Here is a 23,781-nt window from a genome sequence, read left to right as displayed (position 1 = left end):
GATAGGTCATCAATATCTGATTGGTTGGTATCTGACACTATGCACCCTGCCAATCAGCTGTTCTTGGTGCTGGCGGCAGCATGAGACAGCCAAAAATGCTTAGTCACGGAGTTGCCCCGTCAACTGATAGCGATCGCGGCCGAGTATTGCACATCCGCCTCCAATTCAAATCAATGGGAGGCGGATGTGTAGTACGTGGCCGCAATCAGAAGACGGGGCAGCTTCGGAACTAAGCATTTCCGGCTGCCTGTGACAAGGAGAACAGCTGATCGGTGGGGGTGCGGGATGTCTGTCCCTGGCCAATAAGACATTGATGACTTATCCTAATGATAGACCATTAATGTTAAAGTAGTGACCAACCTTTTTAATTAGAGAATCAGTCCTCATATTACTGAAGGGTATTCAAACTTTAAGATAGATATTACACCATACTTTGAACTTTTGGGACTATGTTAGTGTGACGCCCTGGCCTATCAAGTCGTCACAGGTATTGTGCAATATGCCCTTCTGTGCAATATCCACCTCCTCCTTGGTTACGGGTCCCTAACAAATGGTGTTGCCAAAGACCGGGTAATCAAAATCCTAGGAACACTCTGCACCACACCCACCAGACACACCAGTGGACGGTCTGAGTGGAATAGGGTCGCCCACGTGGGGGGTTGGTTAAGGGGAGGTCAGGAGTGTCAGTCAGAGAAGAGGAGAGTGTAGTGTTGGAGGTGAAAGTGAGAGGAGGTCAGGAGCTGGCCTCCTTGGAGCTACTAGGTAGCAGACGTTGGTCTGGGCCTGGTAGGAGCTGGACCCCCGGTTGCAGGGGATCGTGACAAGGGGCACGGCATTGTCGGGGAGGACTGCCAGCGGCCTTGTACCATCACCGGGCTGGGACCAGGACACAACGGGGTACGTGGACCCTAGGTCAGGGAGTAGCTTTAGGCAACCTGACAATTCACCCGACAAGAACGGAGCCTTCAAGATCCGCTCTCCACCCACTCCAAAATCGGGGTACAAGCGCAACGAGAGGGATAGGAATTTCCACAAATATGGTCCAAGAAATCCCAAGCGTGAACCCTGAGAGTAAGCTCCCTCAGTTAGCCATACTGGGGAGCGGGACCCGACTAGTTTCAGGCTACAGGGACCAACCAGAAAGCAACGAGGTGCCATGGGAAAAGGTCACAGACCAACAAGCAACACCAACAAAACGGGACCCAAACGTGCTCCCCCTCAGCGGCAGCGGTGTCCAGAACTTTGGTTTACTACAGTTGTCGGTGTCAGCGTTATTGGACTGAGTGAGTACGCAAGTGACCCTTACCTCCCCAATGGCATCTCCCTGTAATCATCACCGGGGCATTCCCCTACCCGTGGAGGGGTTAAACACCTGGCTGCCCCCTACATCGCCACCGGGTACTCCCCAACTGCAGCGGTGGTATTCCACCTTACTACACACCACGCGTGGCATCGCGAACTATTCCATACAATACCCCCCTGTAAATACCCCCCTTTTCTATTCGAGTGGCCGCGAGACCCCGAGGTCCAGACGCCCCTCGAGCTACCGCGAATCCGGATACGAGCAACCCGGCTGCTGACATGGGGGCGGTACATTAGTAACACAGTAAGAAGCTGCTGTTATATTTTATTTTTCTATGTCGAATTTTATGCTATGATGAATATTTTATAATGGATTCAAAGATGCAGAATAAAATGGATTCACACACACAATGACTAAATGAAATAACACATTTAACTGAAATAATGAAAATTACATAGAAGAAAATCTAAATAACATATAAAATAACAAAAGATGCAGAATATATCAAAGATATTATCAGCCGCTAACCAGACAAGATATTAAACGATGTACAATAGCAATAAACATGTATTATTCACAGGCTCCTTATCTGAGAATGTCCCTTCCCGCAGCGGGCCCAGAAAAAATCCTGAATACAATGTAATATAGTAACAAGTATGTATATTGTTATGCTGAATATTAAATTATATTTTCCCGATTTTGTTTCTGATTTTTGATGCCCCGTGGTTTCATTGGAATAGAAGAACCTTCAGGTATTTCAGCTTTGAGTTGTCATAAGGGCTACATACAGCTGCACCTATTGCCTCTGGCTGTTTGCAGACGAAAGCGAGCACATCTATTCACATTAGTTGTCTGTATTTTGTGTTACTATGAACACTTTCTAGGGTTGTAGCTAGCGTCATCTTATTGCATGTTCATAAGGAAAGTAAAGATTATGGTTTCTGAAACATGATTTCATGCTTCGTGGTTTGCCACTAAGAGAGTTGCATGTAAAAATGTGTAGATATGAATTAAAAGGGTCATCTAGTTACATACAAAAATTTAGCCAAGTCTGTTTAGGCTTTGAAAAAAACCCCTAATACTTATCTACGGAATTCAAGGCTTATTCAATGCCACCTCTTCACTGCTCCTCAACAATCTTTGTTAGCAGAGCTGCAGCAGTGTTGTCATATATACAGCACGAGACCACTGCAGCCAATTACTGAGCTCAGCAGAGGTGTCCAGGTAGGCAGTATAAGATTGCTGTGATCAGTGATTAGCTGCAGCAGTCACATGTGGATGGAACATCATGTTTGCAATGACCAACAACGAATATTAGAGAGATTGGTCGTCTCAAACAGCAAAGGCTTTAGTGTGTAAAGGGGGCTTTACATGCAGCAATATCGCTAGCAAGCATACCGGCCCCCGTCGTTTGTGCGCCACGGGCAAATCGCTGCCCATGGCGCACAATATCGTTAGGTGCCGTCACACGGACTTACCTGACTAGCGACGTCGCTGTGGCCGGCGAACTGCCTCCTTTCTAAGGGGGCGGTTCGTGCAGCATCACAGCGGCGTCACTAAGCGGCCGCCCAATAGAAGCAAAGGGGCATAGATGAGTGGCCGTAACATCCCGCCCACCTCCTTCCTTCCTCATTGCCGACCGCCGCAGGTAAGCTGTAGTTCGTCATTCCCGAGGTGTCACACATAGCGATGTGTGCTGCCTTGGGAACGACTAACAATTTGCGTCCTCAACAATCAATGATATTTTGAAAAGGAACAACGGGTCAACGATGGACGATTTGGTGAGTATTTTCCATCGTTAACGGTCGCTCGTTGGTTTCACACGCAACAGCGTCGCTAACGATGCCGGATGTTCGTCACGGAATCCGTGACCCCGGCGATATATCGTTAGATACGTCGTTACGTGTAACGGGGCCTTAAGTAGAGATGGGCCAATATATTGGAGGTCCAGCACCAAGATAAGTAATCTGTGGCTACTGGACAGGAGTCCTTGGAACCAACTCCTATCGGCTGTAATCTGTAACTCCACTTTTCATTTGTTAGGCTAGCACAATGTCATGTGTGTGTTATGTTGCAACAATGATGTCACATCATCTTAATCAGTTTCCATCTTTTAGCAATTCGAATTTTAGCTTCAGTAAGGAATTGCTCAAGCAACACAGCAATATGACCTGTAGAAGCGCAGTTGCTCTAAACGGGCCGTCGTCTGACCGAATCTACACTTGTCTGCCCTTTATCCTCCCATCCCCCCACTCCTGTCTTGGCCTCATTGAGAGGTGAATTTTAATATGTTGCAATAAAAGAAGATTTTATTCAGTGGAAGTGAGTGCAGTGGATTTCCTTCTGTGCTGAAGTACCTTTGTTTCCCCACACCTGGGGCACTTTTCGCTGAGCACCACAGGAAGAGCCCGGACTGCTGACCCGAAGGGGCTTAAGGGAGGGCTACATGACTAGGAGGGATGCCAGGCCATAGGGTTAATAAGGGGTTAATGGAGAAAGTCAGTTTGGGCGCGAAATTTGGGGGTGGTGCTAAGGGGCAGTTAGGATCAGGGGTCAGTGTGATTGGTCAGGGGGTGGTGGCTATAGGGGGTCGTATATAGGGCAGGTCAGAGGGGGGTGGGCCATTCCTACCTGGACGTGACTGGAATCGTTCCCGCCCGCCCGCCCTAATTGTGGATTCGACATCGATGAAGAAAAGAAGGAAGATCGTATTTGTCGCAGCGGCGGAAAGGAGGGGGGTGTCTGAAGGTGGGGGTTTGCACAGAGGAGAGGACGGAACCCAGTGCCGGAGCGGGTTACCTCTAGCGGTGCAATTGTTTGGTAAACGGGTCCTTGCTGGGTTGAGTCTCAGCGGGACGTAGTGGGGGCAACATCTGGCTTGGGCTCTCGAGTCGGTGTGTTGCGGCTGAGGGTCAGGAGACAGGCTGATGTTGCAAAGAACATTTTGGTTAACCTTCAGGTACCCCCCCCTTCCTTTTCGGGTTCTTCAATGAAGAGTTGTATTGTTACATGGCTGATGTTTATGTCATGAATAAATGGGGCTGCTGTGGCCTTTATATTCCAACGTCACACAGTGTTTGTGTTTATTTTAGATAAGAACCCTAGGGGGTAGGGTGTTGTTGGGGAAGGTCACAGGCCTTCAGTCAGACATTCCGGAGTCATGTGAATTTGACTGGTTTGTGCTGGATCCCCTGCTTGTGACTTGCTGACCACGTGTGACTAGTGCCAGGTGAGCATTTTTTCTTTTTTCAACCCAACAATATTATTGCATGTCTCTTTAGATGCCAAACCAGTATGCAATAAGAAGGTCTAGGAGAGCACAAAAGTGTAAAATAATGAAAGTTAGGTTCCTTATTTCTTTCTAAAACCTTTATTTAATGGAATGTCAAAAAAAGATGTAAATCCAAGAACCATCTTTTAACTGGTATCTAAAACAGGTGGGGACAAGGTCACTTTTTGATTCAATGAACAAGTGTTGGGGCTTGTTACCAAGACATCAGTTTTTTATACCAATATGTTTTTTTCATAAATATTGGATGGAAATGTCTTAAAAGCAATAGATCATTAAATCAGAAATAATTTAGACATTGATGGGGCATGGACCCCCTGGGTTGCTACCACTGTAAGAGGTACTGGGTCAAAAAAGTAACATAATGAGAGCAGATGCTCCGAACCCAAGGTTCCCAGGTAGTCTAAAGTAATACTACATGGCCCAGCCTCCTAATGGGAGGTAACAGCAGGGTTGCATAAGTTTCAATGTTTTTCATAGCAGGGCTTTTCCTATCAAAAACCAGCCCTCTAGAGCTCCCTAATTTCTCTTTGACTGTTTGTGGCGCCCCTGACCTGGTCAGGCACCACAGAGTATTGCACCCATGCGGGAGCAATGCTTCCAGGTAATTTCCAAAGGCCAGGATGAGGTGCACACACAAACACATAGTGACCAGGTCTCCCACACCACAAGAGGGGACCCTTGGGTAGCCAGAAGGGGTTAACTTTCAATTCCCAGCTGGGGGTGTGTTCAGGGGCTGGTTGCTAGGAAGCAGGGCAGAGAGAGAGAGGAAGAGGAGAGTCTGGAGGAAGAAGTTGAAGTGTGTGGAAGGGAGCAGAGGAGCTCTCGTGTCAGACAGGTCCTGAGGAGTGCAGTAGCTGAAAGCGGGGGAGAAAGGGTACCGTGGGTCGGCCTGAAAGACATCCAGAGAGAGGGGTGGCTGAGTACGGAGATCCTGGTATCCGAGCACGCAAGGGGAAACAGATCCCCAGTACAGGCAGCAAATCATCCAGAGCTGCTTAACCTACAGGTGGGGGGTACTTTATGCCCTCACCACTACTACACAGAGCTCGAGCCAAGCAGCAATCACCAGGCCCATAAGGGGACAGGGCCAGAAGCCATCCCACCAAGGCCACGCTGCCGGCAGACGAGCCAGAGAGAGGGGAGCAGGGTGGTAACAGCTTCCCTGGAGGGGTCCTACCACGCTTCAAGCAAAGGATCCTCCTAAAACAGAAAGAGTGCAAGGAAGGCGAGTGGACAGCTACCCTCAGAACGGCCTCCTGGAATTCCTGGTTCAACCTGGTTATCACAGTGTCGCCCGGGCATCTCACCGTGACCTCCAAACAGTGAGTAAACACGTTGAAAGACTTCTTGGACTGTGTTTGAGTCATTCTGCGACCTGTGGTCCCACACACATACACCGGGGCCTGGGGCTTGCCTCACTCTCAGGGGGCTAATATACTGACTGCACCCACCATCAGCCCCAGGCATCCCTTAATCTGCAGTGGCGGTCCCCGCTGACCGCAATACTGAGAGTGGCGTCACGACAATCCTAAAAGAAGGTTCCCTACCTGTGACCAGACTGTTCCATCCACGTGGAGTCCCTGAAGGTACTGCACCGACACATACTGCGGGGCTTCACATGTTCCTATTTCTCACTGAGGCTGCATGTATCACTTTTAGATATGGAGTGAACTTGCACCATGTAGATCTGTATTAGCTCAGGACAGTGCTGGAGGAACATTTCTGCTCTTTGTACAATGAAGAGGTGGCAGGATGCTTGCTGCTCATCTTCCAACCAGTCAATTGCTGGATTGTATACTGTCATGTCTGCTGCTGTTCTGATGAGGCTCCAAGTAAGTGTGAGTTACTGCAGCAGCTTGAACTTCCATGCAGATTGGATATTACTATCAGTGTGAGCTCTTCAACTTCAGTCAGGACCTGGACAAGGTAATTTGGAGTCTTAGGCAGATGAAGCCAATGGCGCCCCCAATGAACCTTAAGCTCAAAAGTAAAGGAATGGGCCAGAGACTAAAGGCCACTTTACACGCTGCGACATCGCTCAAGCGATCTCGTTGGGGTCACGAACTTTGTGACGCACATCCGGTCACTTTAGCAATGCCGTTGCGTGTGACACCTATGAGCGATTTTGCATCGTTGCAAAAACGTGCAAAATCGCTCATCGATGACATGGGGGTTTATTCTCGAATATCGTTGCTGCTACAGTAACGATGTAGTTCATCGTTCCTGCGGCAGCACACATCGCTCTGTGTGACACCGCAGGAACGAGGAACCTCTCCTTACCTGCATCCCTGCCGCAATGCAGAAGGAAGGAGGTGGGCAGGATGTTCATCCCGCTCATCTCCGCCCCTCCACTTCTATTGGGCGGCAGTTCAGTGACGCTGCTGTGACGTCGCTGTGATGCTGACCGAATCGCCCCCTTAGAAAGGAGGCGGTTCGCCGGTCACAGCGACGTCGCAGGGCAGGTAAGTAGTGTGAAGGGTCCGCGTGATGTTGTGCGCCACGGGCAGCGATTTTCCCGTGTCACAACTGATGGGGGCGGGTACCCACACTAGCGATATCGGTCACGATATTGCAGCGTGTAAAGCGGCCTTAAGGTAACAGGAACCTTAAACCACAACCCCTCCTCCTCCGATTAGTGAGGTAACAAGCTCTGATGACTAGTTCCACTATAATTGTTACCTTTGTCACAAAAAAAATACCAGCAAAAGTAAAGCAAAAATGTGGTATACTTTAGGAGTGAGTCTCAATAGGCAGTGTGTTTTCAAAATTAGATATAGAATCACTCATCATTTATGAACCATTTACACTATACCAGGGAAAAATAAACACTGGATCATTCACTGGTATATAAATACAGAACCATCATCAGTAAATACATAGGTCACTATCATTATGGGAATACATCACCAAAACCACCATCAGTACATGAGTACATCAGGAGAACCAACTTCAATAAATACAACACCAGTACCAAGATCAGTACATGTATATGTCAACAGAACCACAATCGGTAGATTAATACATCACATGAATCATTGTTAGTAAACAAATACAACACCAGTACCATCATCAGTACATGTATTTAGGAGGTGAAAAACAGAAAATATTTAATATGTCACTAATTTTCCAAATAAATATATTTCTAAAGGTGCTATTGATATGAATTTCTCACCAGAAGTGGATAACAAACCATCCAATCCATACAGGTAACATATGTATGAGGGCTCTCATCCACACAGGGCTCCGAGGTTGTGTTTCTGGCCCGACAATGGGCATGTCCCCAACCTGGGGACAGTTTCAGAGGAGGAGGAACAACAGTCTGCACAGCAAGGTGGTAATGAAATGTACTCAGGGGCATCACTGCAACATGGCTAGGGGGATACACACACCTATGATTGAGGGCAGGTTGTTGTTGCATCTGGGAAGACTAGCACACATGAGCCAATATATACTATTATGCCTGCTTAACGACTGGCGAGTTGCCAGGACTCTGATCAGTGCCAATTACTGGGTGACTACCTTGCAGGTTCTATGCTATAAAGACAACGTAGCATCTCTACTTTCGCCACTGGAGCTGGATGGTAAAATTGCATGAATATAAATGCTTATTGCATTCCCACCAGACAGCAAGGGCTCAGTGGAAGAACAAGGTGGAGGAGGAGGCTAACACAGCTGCTGCCCTGGCACCAGCTTGGTAGGGAGTGTTATTGTGTCACCCAGGGATAAGGGGTACTCAGATCCGGGCCAAGGGGTCACTTCTGTGAGTATCACGGTGGCATGACCCGGTCTGTGATCCCAGGCTCCACAGCAAAAAGGGGATTAGGTAAGGGAGATTGTCCGTGACGCCACCCGTGGGTTGCAGTGATGAGATGGTGGCACCGCCGCTGCCTCTGGGGACCGTACACGGGACTGATGGTGTGGGGCAGCAAGGTGGGATCCCCTCCACGGGTAGGGAAGGTGTAGTCCCGGGGCCCAGTTGGGGGTTATGGTGGTGACAGGGATTGCAGGGAATAGTACACTCACAGTTCGGTTATCGTGGTGCTGGATGAAGCTGGATTGATGTGGAGGGTCAGGAACGCAGATGGAAGAAATACTCAGAGTCTTTTGTAAACCAAATTGCTGGTAACTGGTGCCCACACATGCTGTGAGGACGGGTCTCACACCCGTGCGTGTAATTCAGGTGTTGTTGTCCTACCTGATGTCTGTGTCTGTTTTGTACACAGGTCCGGACTGGGTCCCAACAGTCGGCACCGGGGGACCACTACCCTCTCCCGGTCCACTTCGGGTCCCACAAGCGGCTGGCGTATTCCTGAGGCCCTTACTGCCACTTTTCCTAGCTCCACACAGGGGCTGCTTCCAGACCTCCCTCCTCCTGCAGACTGACCACCGCTCAAACTCTGCTCTACTCTTTCTAAGCTCCTGTCGTCCCCCTCCCTTTTCCTGGGGAGGGGGTGAGTGGGGCCTGATTGGCTGATGTGTACCTGTGTGGGAAACTCCCCAAGGGAGAGTGAGATCTGCACCAAAAAGATGGATGCAGACCTCTGGGACACCCTGGTTTTGCCAGGGCGGCACACTCCCCCTTGGTACTCGGGAGCAGTCCTTCTAGCAACTTTTAAAGTTTTTCTTTCGCTTCCAGTCCTCCGGAGCTTCACTTCCGCCCACGTTCCCAGGGGGGCGGAGCCTCTTTTTCGCACCCACCGCTCGGGTAAGAAGTCGCCAAGCTGTTGTTTTTGGTGCCTAAAATGGCGGACTTCTGGATTTTTCCTCAGCGGGACGCCGCTGACGGACGGGCCAAGGCGCACTTCCATCGGTAAGTGGATGGGTTCAATCCTGTTTGTGACGCCAGAAGAGTCGATGTGTACCGCCCCGGGGCTGGGCCACAGCCGAGCCGCTCGGATCCGGGCTCGTCGGTGGGTGGCTCGAGCGCCTCCGGACCCGGGGGTCAGATCACTCTAAAGGGAGGCTGGCGTTACGTGAGGGAGTTTCGGTGGGGAGGTTCACGGCCGGAGCCGTGGTTTTGCGTTTAAGTTCGTGACACCACCCACGGGTCGTGGTGAGTGTGGACACCGCCGCTGCCATTGACTAGGCTCCCGGAGACGGTATTGCACAGCCAGGTGTTGACCCCTCCGTGGGTAGGGGCTTGATGGTCCAAGGGCCCGGTTGTTGGGGTTAGGATGTGGGGGTGCGCTCATGTTGGCGTGATGCGGGGTGGTGCGCGGCCCAAGGGCACTGTTGTACTCACTATGACAGATACACCGGAGTCTCTGGTAAACCAAAAAGATGGTGGTCGGTGCCCGCAGCCGGCTGCGTCTGGTCCCCCACCCGGTTTGGTGGTCCCCGCCTTTCTCCTGCACTTCGTTTGTAGATTTTGACTGCCTGCGCTTCAGCGACGGGAGTCCGCTCCTCGGCTTTGTGTGTGTCGGGAGATCCCATTTGCGCACAGACGCTGGCCCGTGGGATCTCTCTGCCTGAGCGGTGGCTTTCTATTCCCCTCGTTGGGCTGTTGTCTTCAGTCGGGACTTGGGTGGGAAAGAACCTAAGGTCCAGACCCCAATCAGTGAATTTGACTCGGTCCAGTGGTTTCTGGGCCTCGTTCTGGGTCTGAGTACCCCTCCTGGTGCTCCAGTTTCCAGTTGGCTCCCCGGTTCGGTACCAGCGGGCCACTACCCTGTCTTGGTCCCTTACGGTTCCACCAGCCGTCTTCCCGGCTCCTGCAGCCGGTGACCATCATCTGCCTCCTGGCCAAAGAATGTCCAGGCTATGACCCAGACCCCTGTCAGACGCTTACTCCTCTCAACTCCTCTCTCTTTCACCTCCAAAACTAATCTGCTTGCTTTTCCTGCCTCAGGCTATCCGAACTCCTCGGTGGGCGTGGCCAACTGCCTGGCTCCGCCCCGGGTGTGAACGTCAAAGCCTGAGAGGGGAGACTCAGGTTTTTTAGGTTGGCTGCTGTTACCTTTTTAGGGGACTGGTGTTTGTGCAAGGGCCTGTCTGTGACTACCTGGCTAGTCCAGGGCGTCACATTATTATGGCCATAATATGGCACTAATTCATCAGCAACATGTCACCCCATTCAGCAACACCATCTACTACGGTGCATCTTACCAGGAGGTACAATAGCAGGGACTAAAACTTAACCTTTAATTTAACATATAAAATTGAATATCAAAAAGTGCAGTGCATTATACAAAAATGCCAAAAGGGCAATAATATACATAAATCTCACCCGATCTTTCTCCACAGGCAAGGAAGAGCACCAATCATGAAGAGAGGAAACACAGGCTGGAATAAACAGGGTCAGCAGTCGGGTTATCATGTATAAGCCCCTGTCGTGCCCCATAAATAGACTTCCACCCTGACAAGGGCAGCACCCTAGTAAGCTGTCTGCCCCGCAACCTCATCAAAGAAACGCCCTCCAAATCATCTCTTACCAGGAGGCAGCATTTATCCAACATGGTGGAAGAGTATGTGTCCACACGTCTATCAGTGCATACTAATGGACCATTTACTTTCTGGGTCTCAAAATTGGACACATGGCCCCAGCTTGCACAATACACCTTGGAGGTGTTGGCTTCCCCTGTTGCAAGTGTACTGTGTGAACATGTGTTTAGCAAGGAAGGGAGAGAGGGTCATCACAGAAAGGCGCATCCACGTGTCCTCAACTAATGTGGATAAGCTAACTTTCCTTACTCCATCTTATTTTAAAGGGTTTCTGGGTGCTCTGTGTGTCAATGGGGTAAACAGCGTCTGTTGGGGCCTTTTTAAAAATGTGGTGCTTTTTGAGTACCTCCCAACTCCCCCTTGGTACTCGGGAGCAGTCCTTCTAGCAACTTTTAAAGTTTTTCTTTCGCTTCCAGTCCTCCGGAGCTTCCCTTCCACCCACGTTCCCAGGGGGGCGGAGCCTCTTTTTCGCACCCACCGCTCGGGTAAGAAGTCGCCAAGCTGTTGTTTTTGGTGCCTAAAATGGCGGACTTCTGGATTTTTCCTCAGCGGGACGCCGCTGACGGACGGGCCAAGGCGCACTTCCATCGGTAAGTGGATGGGTTCAATCCTGTTTGTGACGCCAGAAGAGTCGATGTGTACCGCCCCGGGGCTCGGCCACAGCCGAGCCGCTCGGATCCGGGCTCGTCGGTGGGTGGCTCGAGCGCCTCCGGACCCGGGGGTCAGATCACTGTAAAGGGAGGCTGGCGTTACGTGAGGGAGTTTCGGTGGGGAGGTTCACGGCCAGAGCTGTGGTTTTGCGTTTAAGTTCGTGACACCACCCACGGGTCGTGGTGAGTGTGGACACCGCCGCTGCCATTGACTAGGCTCCCGGAGACGGTATTGCACAGCCAGGTGTTGACCCCTCCGTGGGTAGGGGGTTGATGGTCCCGGGGCCCGGTTGTTGGGGTTAGGATGTGGGGGTGCGCTCATGTTGGCGTGATGCGGGGTGGTGCGCGGCCCAAGGGCACTGTTGTACTCACTATGACAGATACACCGGAGTCTCTGGTAAACCAAAAAGATGGTGGTCGGTGCCCGCAGCCGGCTGCGTCTGGTCCCCCACCCGGTTTGGTGGTCCCTGCCTTTCTCCTGCACTTCGTTTGTAGATTTTGACTGCCTGCGCTTCAGCGACGGGAGTCCGCTCCTCGGCTTTGTGTGTGTCGGGAGATCCCATTTGCGCACAGACGCTGGCCCGTGGGATCTCTCTGCCTGAGCGGTGGCTTTCTATTCCCCTCGTTGGGCTGTTGTCTTCAGTCGGGACTTGGGTGGGAAAGAACCTAAGGTCCAGACCCCAATCAGTGAATTTGACTCGGTCCAGTGGTTTCTGGGCCTCGTTCTGGGTCTGAGTACCCCTCCTGGTGCTCCAGTTTCCAGTTGGTTCCCCGGTTCGGTACCAGCGGGCCACTACCCTGTCCTGGTCCCTTACGGTTCCACCAGCCGTCTTCCCGGCTCCTGCAGCCGGTGACCATCATCTGCCTCCTGGCCAAGAATGTCCAGGCTATGACCCAGACCCCTGTCAGACGCTTACTCCTCTCAACTCCTCTCTCTTTCACCTCCAAAACTAATCTGCTTGCTTTTCCTGCCTCAGGCTATCCGAACTCCTCGGTGGGCGTGGCCAACTGCCTGGCTCCGCCCCGGGTGTGAACGTCAAAGCCTGAGAGGGGAGACTCAGGTTTTTTAGGTTGGCTGCTGTTACCTTTTTAGGGGACTGGTGTTTGTGCAAGGGCCTGTCTGTGACTACCTGGCTAGTCCAGGGCGTCACATTATTATGGCCATAATATGGCACTAATTCATCAGCAACATGTCACCCCATTCAGCAACACCATCTACTACGGTGCATCTTACCAGGAGGTACAATAGCAGGGACTAAAACTTAACCTTTAATTTAACATATAAAATTGAATATCAAAAAGTGCAGTGCATTATACAAAAATGCCAAAAGGGCAATAATATACATAAATCTCACCCGATCTTTCTCCACAGGCAAGGAAGAGCACCAATCATGAAGAGAGGAATCACAGGCTGGAATAAACAGGGTCAGCAGTCGGGTTATCATGTATAAGCCCCTGTCGTGCCCCATAAATAGACTTCCACCCTGACAAGGGCAGCACCCTAGTAAGCTGTCTGCCCCGCAACCTCATCAAAGAAACGCCCTCCAAATCATCTCTTACCAGGAGGCAGCATTTATCCAACATGGTGGAAGAGTATGTGTCCACACGTCTATCAGTGCATACTAATGGACCATTTACTTTCTGGGTCTCAAAATTGGACACATGGCCCCAGCTTGCACAATACACCTTGGAGGTGTTGGCTTCCCCTGTTGCAAGTGTACTGTGTGAACATGTGTTTAGCAAGGAAGGGAGAGAGGGTCATCACAGAAAGGCGCATCCACGTGTCCTCAACTAATGTGGATAAGCTAACTTTCCTTACTCCATCTTATTTTAAAGGGTTTCTGGGTGCTCTGTGTGTCAATGGGGTAAACAGCGTCTGTTGGGGCCTTTTTAAAAATGTGGTGCTTTTTGAGTACCTCCCAACTCCCCCTTGGTACTCGGGAGCAGTCCTTCTAGCAACTTTTAAAGTTTTTCTTTCGCTTCCAGTCCTCCGGAGCTTCACTTCCACCCACGTTCCCAGGGGGGCGGAGCCTCTTTTTCGCACCCACCGCTCGGGTAAGAAGTCGCCAAGCTGTTGTTTTTGGTGCCTAAAATGGCGGACTTCTGGATTTTTCCTCAGCGGGACGCCGCTGACGGACGGGCCAAGGCGCACTTCCATCGGTAAGTGGATGGGTTCAATCCTGTTTGTGACGCCAGAAGAGTCGATGTGTACCGCCCCGGGGCTCGGCCACAGCCGAGCCGCTCGGATCCGGGCTCGTCGGTGGGTGGCTCGAGCGCCTCCGGACCCGGGGGTCAGATCACTCTAAAGGGAGGCTGGCGTTATGTGAGGGAGTTTCGGTGGGGAGGTTCACGGCCAGAGCCGTGGTTTTGCGTTTAAGTTCGTGACACCACCCACGGGTCGTGGTGAGTGTGGACACCGCCGCTGCCATTGACTAGGCTCCCGGAGACGGTATTGCACAGCCAGGTGTTGACCCCTCCGTGGGTAGGGGGTTGATGGTCCCGGGGCCCGGTTGTTGGGGTTAGGATGTGGGGGTGCGCTCATGTTGGCGTGATGCGGGGTGGTGCGCGGCCCAAGGGCACTGTTGTACTCACTATGACAGATACACCGGAGTCTCTGGTAAACCAAAAAGATGGTGGTCGGTGCCTGCAGCCGGCTGCGTCTGGTCCCCCACCCGGTTTGGTGGTCCCCGCCTTTCTCCTGCACTTCGTTTGTAGATTTTGACTGCCTGCGCTTCAGCGACGGGAGTCCGCTCCTCGGCTTTGTGTGTGTCGGGAGATCCCATTTGCGCACAGACGCTGGCCCGTGGGCTCTCTCTGCCTGAGCGGTGGCTTTCTATTCCCCTCGTTGGGCTGTTGTCTTCAGTCGGGACTTGGGTGGGAAAGAACCTAAGGTCCAGACCCCAATCAGTGAATTTGACTCGGTCCAGTGGTTTCTGGGCCTCGTTCTGGGTCTGAGTACCCCTCCTGGTGCTCCAGTTTCCAGTTGGTTCCCCGGTTCGGTACCAGCGGGCCACTACCCTGTCCTGGTCCCTTACGGTTCCACCAGCCGTCTTCCCGGCTCCTGCAGCCGGTGACCATCATCTGCCTCCTGGCCAAAGAATGTCCAGGCTATGACCCAGACCCCTGTCAGACGCTTACTCCTCTCAACTCCTCTCTCTTTCACCTCCAAAACTAATCTGCTTGCTTTTCCTGCCTCAGGCTATCCGAACTCCTCGGTGGGCGTGGCCAACTGCCTGGCTCCGCCCCGGGTGTGAACGTCAAAGCCTGAGAGGGGAGACTCAGGTTTTTTAGGTTGGCTGCTGTTACCTTTTTAGGGGACTGGTGTTTGTGCAAGGGCCTGTCTGTGACTACCTGGCTAGTCCAGGGCGTCACATTATTATGGCCATAATATGGCACTAATTCATCAGCAACATGTCACCCCATTCAGCAACACCATCTACTACGGTGCATCTTACCAGGAGGTACAATAGCAGGGACTAAAACTTAACCTTTAATTTAACATATAAAATTGAATATCAAAAAGTGCAGTGCATTATACAAAAATGCCAAAAGGGCAATAATATACATAAATCTCACCCGATCTTTCTCCACAGGCAAGGAAGAGCACCAATCATGAAGAGAGGAATCACAGGCTGGAATAAACAGGGTCAGCAGTCGGGTTATCATGTATAAGCCCCTGTCGTGCCCCATAAATAGACTTCCAGCCTGACAAGGGCAGCACCCTAGTAAGCTGTCTGCCCCGCAACCTCATCAAAGAAACGCCCTCCAAATCATCTCTTACCAGGAGGCAGCATTTATCCAACATGGTGGAAGAGTATGTGTCCACACGTCTATCAGTGCATACTAATGGACCATTTACTTTCTGGGTCTCAAAATTGGACACATGGCCCCAGCTTGCACAATACACCTTGGAGGTGTTGGCTTCCCCTGTTGCAAGTGTACTGTGTGAACATGTGTTTAGCAAGGAAGGGAGAGAGGGTCATCACAGAAAGGCGCATCCACGTGTCCTCAACTAATGTGGATAAGCTAACTTTCCTTACTCCATCTTATTTTAAAGGGTTTCTGGGTGCTCTGTGTGTCAATGGGGTAAACAGCGTCTGTTGGGGCCTTTTTAAAAATGTGGTGCTTTTTGAGTACCTCCCAACTCCCCCTTGGTACTCGGGAGCAGTCCTTCTAGCAACTTTTAAAGTTTTTCTTTCGCTTCCAGTCCTCCGGAGCTTCACTTCCACCCACGTTCCCAGGGGGGCGGAGCCTCTTTTTCGCACCCACCGCTCGGGTAAGAAGTCGCCAAGCTGTTGTTTTTGGTGCCTAAAATGGCGGACTTCTGGATTTTTCCTCAGCGGGACGCCGCTGACGGACGGGCCAAGGCGCACTTCCATCAGTAAGTGGATGGGTTCAATCCTGTTTGTGACGCCAGAAGAGTCGATGTGTACTGCCCCGGGGCTCGGCCACAGCCGAGCCGCTCGGATCCGGGCTCGTCGGTGGGTGGCTCGAGCGCCTCCGGACCCGGGGGTCAGATCACTCTAAAGGGAGGCTGGCGTTACGTGAGGGAGTTTCGGTGGGGAGGTTCACGGCCAGAGCCGTGGTTTTGCGTTTAAGTTCGTGACACCACCCACGGGTCGTGGTGAGTGTGGACACCGCCGCTGCCATTGACTAGGCTCCCGAAGACGGTATTGCACAGCCAGGTGTTGACCCCTCCGTGGGTAGGGGGTTGATGGTCCCAGGGCCCGGTTGTTGGGGTTAGGATGTGGGGGTGCGCTCATGTTGGCGTGATGCGGGGTGGTGCGCGGCCCAAGGGCACTGTTGTACTCACTATGACAGATACACCGGAGTCTCTGGTAAACCAAAAAGATGGTGGTCGGTGCCCGCAGCCGGCTGCGTCTGGTCCCCCACCCGGTTTGGTGGTCCCCGCCTTTCTCCTGCACTTCGTTTGTAGATTTTGACTGCCTGCGCTTCAGCGACGGGAGTCCGCTCCTCGGCTTTGTGTGTGTCGGGAGATCCCATTTGCGCACAGACGCTGGCCCGTGGGATCTCTCTGCCTGAGCGGTGGCTTTCTATTCCCCTCGTTGGGCTGTTGTCTTCAGTCGGGACTTGGGTGGGAAAGAACCTAAGGTCCAGACCCCAATCAGTGAATTTGACTCGGTCCAGTGGTTTCTGGGCCTCGTTCTGGGTCTGAGTACCCCTCCTGGTGCTCCAGTTTCCAGTTGGTTCCCCGGTTCTGTACCAGCGGGCCACTACCCTGTCCTGGTCCCTTACGGTTCCACCAGCCGTCTTCCCGGCTCCTGCAGCCGGTGACCATCATCTGCCTCCTGGCCAAAGAATGTCCAGGCTATGACCCAGACCCCTGTCAGACGCTTACTCCTCTCAACTCCTCTCTCTTTCACCTCCAAAACTAATCTCCTTGCTTTTCCTGCCTCAGGCTATCCGAACTCCTCGGTGGGCGTGGCCAACTGCCTGGCTCCGCCCCGGGTGTGAACGTCAAAGCCTGAGAGGGGAGACTCAGGTTTTTTAGGTTGGCTGCTGTTACCTTTTTAGGGGACTGGTGTTTGTGCAAGGGCCTGTCTGTGACTACCTGGCTAGTCCAGGGCGTCACATTATTATGGCCATAATATGGCACTAATTCATCAGCAACATGCCACCCCATTCAGCAACACCATCTACTACGGTGCATCTTACCAGGAGGTACAATAGCAGGGACTAAAACTTAACCTTTAATTTAACATATAAAATTGAATATCAAAAAGTGCAGTGCATTATACAAAAATGCCAAAAGGGCAATAATATACATAAATCTCACCCGATCTTTCTCCACAGGCAAGGAAGAGCACCAATCATGAAGAGAGGAATCACAGGCTGGAATAAACAGGGTCAGCAGTCGGGTTATCATGTATAAGTGTGAAGCCCCACAAGTTCAGTGTCGGTGCATTACCTTCAGGGACTCCACTCGGCTGGATCTGGTCACAGGTAGGAGATCTTCTTTTAGAATTGTCGTGACGCCACTCTCAGAATTGCGGTCAGTGGGGACCGCCACTGCAGGTTAAGGGCTGCCTGGGGCTGATGGTGGGTGCAGTCGGATGTAGTAGCCTCCTGAGAGTGAGGCAAGCCCCAGGGCCCTGTGTAGGGGTGTAGAACCACAAGGCGCAGAATAACTCCACACAAGCCAGATGTCTTTCAGGGGTTTTACTCACAGTTGATGGCAGGGTGAGTAACCCGGGCGTAGCTGGGATTAACCAGGCTGGAATCAGGTATCCTTCAGACTGACCGATGATGGTCACTACCGACTCGCCTTCCTTAGCCCTTGGTGGTTTGGGGTAACCCCGACTTTTAGTCCCTATGGGGGTCACCCAGGGAAGTTGCTGAAGCCTCTCTCCCCTTCGGTTGCCGTTTGCTTGTCGCCTGGGCCAGATCACTCCAGCTGCTTGCCTCCTGTGAACTATGGGCCCTAACTGTGGCTACGTGGCTGCGGCTTTTGGGTGTTGTGGTGTGGGCTTTGAGGGCCCCACACCGGCAGGTTTAGCAGGGAAAGGTGGATCTATCCCCGCTCCGGGATCTGCCGCCCGTTTGGGCCTGGTACTCCCTAGCAGTCTCCTTACTTCCCACTCCGTGCTCTCTCTCTAGCTGAAGATGGGTTTCGGGTAGCACTCCTAGGTGACCGTTCTCCCCCGTCGGTAGCCACTGCGCGGGCGCTGTTAGACTGCAACAGCCCGAGGGGTCTGCTCTTCACTGAGCTCCCTGGACTCTGCACTGAGCCGGCTCACTGCTCCTCCTCTCCTGTTCTTGCCTACGCCACCTAGCAACCAGGCTCTCTTACCACACCCCTTGAGTGGAGATGGAGGCTTTTGGCCCCCTCCACTATTCCAGTGGAGGTGAAGGCTTTGCCCCCTCCTGGGATCCCCAGGGGTCCTCTCAAAGGTACATGTGTGAGACCTGATCACTATGCGCCTGTGTAGTCACACCTCGGTCAGCCTTCTGGATTACCTGTATTGTACTGTCCCCAGCATGGGTGCAGTACTCAGTGGTGCCTGACCAGGTCAGGGGCGCCACATTCCCCCTTAGTTATCACCAGCACGTCCTCGGGCTGCAAGACAACATTTTAAAATGCATAAAACATTAAAACATGGTAAAACTTTTAAAACCACCAGGTACCATACATCACCACCCTCCACCCACAAGTCCGTTAACCCACCCAAAACCCTCTCAGGAGGCAGGTCACCGGTTTCTTTTGGTAACCAGGTCTGGGCCATCCGTTTCCCCAGACCTTTCCTCCAATCTGCCTCTCCCGTTGGCCGCGCCTTCAGCCACTTCTGGCAGGATGTAGAGGCGGCTTTCATGGTCTGGTGGTTTCAGGGTATACCTGGCCTGGTGGAGCCGCGCCTTCAGCCTCTTCTGGCAGGATGTAGAGGCGGCCTCCACAGTTGGTGCTGACCAGGTACCCTCTTTGTGGTGGAGAGCCAGGCCCCATAAACAGGCATGCTCTCTGGTTGCAGGTGAGCCAAGGCCCCATAATGGACGTGCTCCCTGGTTGCAGACGAGCCAAGCCCCTAAACAGGCTGGCTCTGGTGGTGTTACCTCTGGGGTAACTATTTACACTGCGAGAGTTTGTGGCTATAGCCAGTTCATAGCCTTAAGATTCATTTCTCACATTAGTTTATGTGGGCACATCTCTTAAACAGTAACGTTGCAAAACTTTTCAAAACTTGTCAAACTGGTAACTTCTGTACTTTACTTTTCTTTACTCCTCCATACCAGGGCTTGGGCCTGTAGGGCTGCGGCACCTGTTGGTTTCTCGATCTCTTTCATCGTCCGTGGTGGTCTCATCAGTGGGTTCTTTGTCTGTTCTTTCTCTATCTCTGTCTTTTCTTTCTTCCTCTGTGTCTGTTTCTTTTTCTTTAGGACAAGGTGTAACATCTAGTGCATACCAGCCTCTTTCGCCTTGATGCATTGTAAATTGCACTGTGTCTCCCATCCTTAGGTTTCTTTCTGGATGTCCTCTGGGCAAATGAGCTCTAACGTCTCTTCTGTTGACAAAAATGCCTTCTTTCATACCAGGTGCTACTATGAAGCCGTATCCTGATTTTAGGCTGAAATCTTCCACTACTCCTCGACAAAGGGGTCCTCTGACCTGGGCTTTGGCTCTTCTCAGGAACCGTTTCTCCTGTAGGTCTCTGGCCGTTATTTCATCCCTCTGCTCTGGGGACTGCGGTGCAGGGAAAGACTGGGTTCTGCTACGGCGCCGTGTCTTGCGGGCTGGATTCGGCGGAGTACAGCTTACAAGCTCCCAGGTGAGGCTTTTAGGCAAATCTTCTTCAGCAGACGGTGTCAGGTCTTCTTCATCCCAGCGGGAGTATGGCAACATCTCTGGCTCGGGGTATGAATCCACTGCTGATGGCTCCGGAGTCAGCTCCTCAGCCTTCTGTCCTCCTCTCCCCCTTAGTTCTTCTGAACACTCCTGTCGTGGCAGTGCTGGGGATGGACTTTCATCCGCAGGCCCAGACGGGGGACTCTTTGGCGTGGTTGCTGCAGGGGTTGCCGGAATCCTCTTGGGGGTGTGCGGAGGGAGCAGATACCGGTCCACCATCTCCTGTGGGAACTTGGCCTCCAGGTCAGCCTTCAGTCTCCAGTATTCGGGGTCCGCACACCTATCAGGGACTTCCTAGCAGGGACTTCCTTGGACTGGGGAGCGGTGTCCGCTCTGGCCTTGCGGGCCGGGGTAAACAGAGGTACCTTCTTGTCTTTGTGGGCCGTGCCTGACATGGCGGCGGCCTGGTCTTGGCGGGCCGCGCCTGACATGGCGGCGGCCTGGTCTTGGCGGGCCGCGCCTGACATGGCGGCGGCCTGGATCAGCGTCGCTGTCGCAGCTGGAGTCTTATCGGACATCGCTACTGTGGCCGGTTGTTGGCGGGCCGGGCTGGGCGTTGCTGCCGCGGTCTGGGCTTGGCGGGCCGGGCCTAGCATGGCGGCGGCCTGGGTCAGCGTCACACCTGCGGCGTGGATAAGGGTCGCGGCGGCAGCCGGATCTTTGCGGGCCGGACTGGGCGTTGCTGCAGGGACCGGGTCTCGGTGGGCCGAGCAGGGCATCGCTGCGGCGGCCTGGGCTTGGCGGGCTGCACCTGGCGTGTCTGCGGCCTGCTTCAGCGTCGCCGCGCCGGACGCCTCTTCAGGGACCGCGGGCATGGCAGCAGGGGTCGGGGCACTCGCGCTGGCAGGGGCAACACTGGACTCACCCATCGTTGGCAGCATCGGGGTCTGAGTCGTCACCGCTCGGTCTGGCACTCGGCGCGCGGCTCTCTCTTCATAGGCCTGAACCGCCGCGGTCATTCCCAGGAACTCCGCACGTCCCTCTCTGATCTGCCTTCCGACCCTGGCCTCCAGTTGATCGCAGAACTCGGCAAGCTCCCGACACCACCAGGCAGCGGAGCCTGGCTCTGGGTCTCTGTGTTCAGACGCCATTTCCTCTAACAGCAGGCTTCTGGCTCCCTTTCTGTCCCGACGTCTCTGAACGCTTCCGCTCTCTTCACTTGCGAGGTCAGGACCCTGCAGGGGATCTCTGGGTAGCCACACCTCTTCGTGGGCGGTAACTTCTCCCAGCGCGGGCTGCTGTTGTTTTTCGGCGCGCTTTTCATGGTGGCAATATGGCGGCGCTTCCAATTTTTCAAGCGGACCGCCCAGGCACATGGTCACCTGTCTGAACAGGTCTAGTCCTTATCCTGTTCGTGACGCCAGATGTGAAGCCCCACAAGTGCAGTGTCGGTGCATTACCTTCAGGGACTCCACTCGGCTGGATCTGGTCACAGGTAGGAGATCTTCTTTTAGAATTGTCGTGACGCCACTCTCAGAATTGCGGTCAGTGGGGACCGCCACTGCAGGTTAAGGGCTGCCTGGGGCTGATGGTGGGTGCAGTCAGATGTAGTAGCCTCCTGAGAGTGAGGCAAGCCCCAGGGCCCTGTGTAGGGGTGTAGAACCACAAGGCGCAGAATAACTCCACACAAGCCAGATGTCTTTCAGGGGTTTTACTCACAGTTGATGGCAGGGTGAGTAACCCGGGCGTAGCTGGGATTAACCAGGCTGGAATCAGGTATCCTTCAGGCTGACCGATGATGGTGACTACCGACTCGCCTTCCTTAGCCCTTGGTGGTTTGGGGTAACCCCGACTTTTAGTCCCTATGGGGGTCACCCAGGGAAGTTGCTGAAGCCTCTCTCCCCTTCGGTTGCCGTTTGCTTGTCGCCTGGGCCAGATCACTCCAGCTGCTTGCCTCCTGTGAACTATGGGCCCTAACTGTGGCTACGTGGCTGCGGCTTTTGGGTGTTGTGGTGTGGGCTTTGAGGGCCCCACACCGGCAGGTTTAGCAGGGAAAGGTGGATCTATCCCCGCTCCGGGATCTGCCGCCCGTTTGGGCCTGGTACTCCCTAGCAGTCTCCTTACTTCCCACTCCGTGCTCTCTCTCTAGCTGAAGATGGGTTTCGGGTAGCACTCCTAGGTGACCGTTCTCCCCCGTCGGTAGCCACTGCGCGGGCGCTGTTAGACTGCAACAGCCCCAGGGGTCTGCTCTTCACTGAGCTCCCTGGACTCTGCACTGAGCCGGCTCACTGCTCCTCCTCTCCTGTTCTTGCCTACGCCACCTAGCAACCAGGCTCTCTTACCACACCCCTTGAGTGGAGATGGAGGCTTTTGGCCCCCTCCACTATTCCAGTGGAGGTGAAGGCTTTGCCCCCTCCTGGGATCCCCAGGGGTCCTCTCAAAGGTACATGTGTGAGACCTGATCACTATGCGCCTGTGTAGTCACACCTCGGTCAGCCTTCTGGATTACCTGTATTGTACTGTCCCCAGCATGGGTGCAGTACTCAGTGGTGCCTGACCAGGTCAGGGGCGCCACATAAGCCCCTGTCGTGCCCCATAAATAGACTTCCACCCTGACAAGGGCAGCACCCTAGTAAGCTGTCTGCCCCGCAACCTCATCAAAGAAACGCCCTCCAAATCATCTCTTACCAGGAGGCAGCATTTATCCAACATGGTGGAAGAGTATGTGTCCACACGTCTATCAGTGCATACTAATGGACCATTTACTTTCTGGGTCTCAAAATTGGACACATGGCCCCAGCTTGCACAATACACCTTGGAGGTGTTGGCTTCCCCTGTTGCAAGTGTACTGTGTGAACATGTGTTTAGCAAGGAAGGGAGAGAGGGTCATCACAGAAAGGCGCATCCACGTGTCCTCAACTAATGTGGATAAGCTAACTTTCCTTACTCCATCTTATTTTAAAGGGTTTCTGGGTGCTCTGTGTGTCAATGGGGTAAACAGCGTCTGTTGGGGCCTTTTTAAAAATGTGGTGCTTTTTGAGTACCTCCCAACTCCCCCTTGGTACTCGGGAGCAGTCCTTCTAGCAACTTTTAAAGTTTTTCTTTCGCTTCCAGTCCTCCGGAGCTTCACTTCCACCCACGTTCCCAGGGGGGCGGAGCCTCTTTTTCGCACCCACCGCTCGGGTAAGAAGTCGCCAAGCTGTTGTTTTTGGTGCCTAAAATGGCGGACTTCTGGATTTTTCCTCAGCGGGACGCCGCTGACTGACGGGCCAAGGCGCACTTCCATCGGTAAGTGGATGGGTTCAATCCTGTTTGTGACGCCAGAAGAGTCGATGTGTACCGCCCCGGGGCTCGGCCACAGCCGAGCCGCTCGGATCCGGGCTCGTCGGTGGGTGGCTCGAGCGCCTCCGGACCCGGGGGTCAGATCACTGTAAAGGGAGGCTGGCGTTACGTGAGGGAGTTTCGGTGGGGAGGTTCACGGCCAGAGCCGTGGTTTTGCGTTTAAGTTCGTGACACCACCCACGGGTCGTGGTGAGTGTGGACACCGCCGCTGCCATTGACTAGGCTCCCGGAGACGGTATTGCACAGCCAGGTGTTGACCCCTCCGTGGGTAGGGGGTTGATGGTCCCGGGGCCCGGTTGTTGGGGTTAGGATGTGGGGGTGCGCTCATGTTGGCGTGATGCGGGGTGGTGCGCGGCCCAAGGGCACTGTTGTACTCACTATGACAGATACACCGGAGTCTCTGGTAAACCAAAAAGATGGTGGTCGGTGCCCGCAGCCGGCTGCGTCTGGTCCC

This window comes from Anomaloglossus baeobatrachus, chromosome 3 (genome assembly GCF_048569485.1).
Source record: "Anomaloglossus baeobatrachus isolate aAnoBae1 chromosome 3, aAnoBae1.hap1, whole genome shotgun sequence".
In the NCBI taxonomy this organism is placed as follows: Eukaryota; Metazoa; Chordata; class Amphibia; order Anura; family Aromobatidae; genus Anomaloglossus; species Anomaloglossus baeobatrachus.
The sequence above is the reverse complement of the archived record's forward strand: the minus strand, read 5'-3'. Positions refer to the sequence as shown.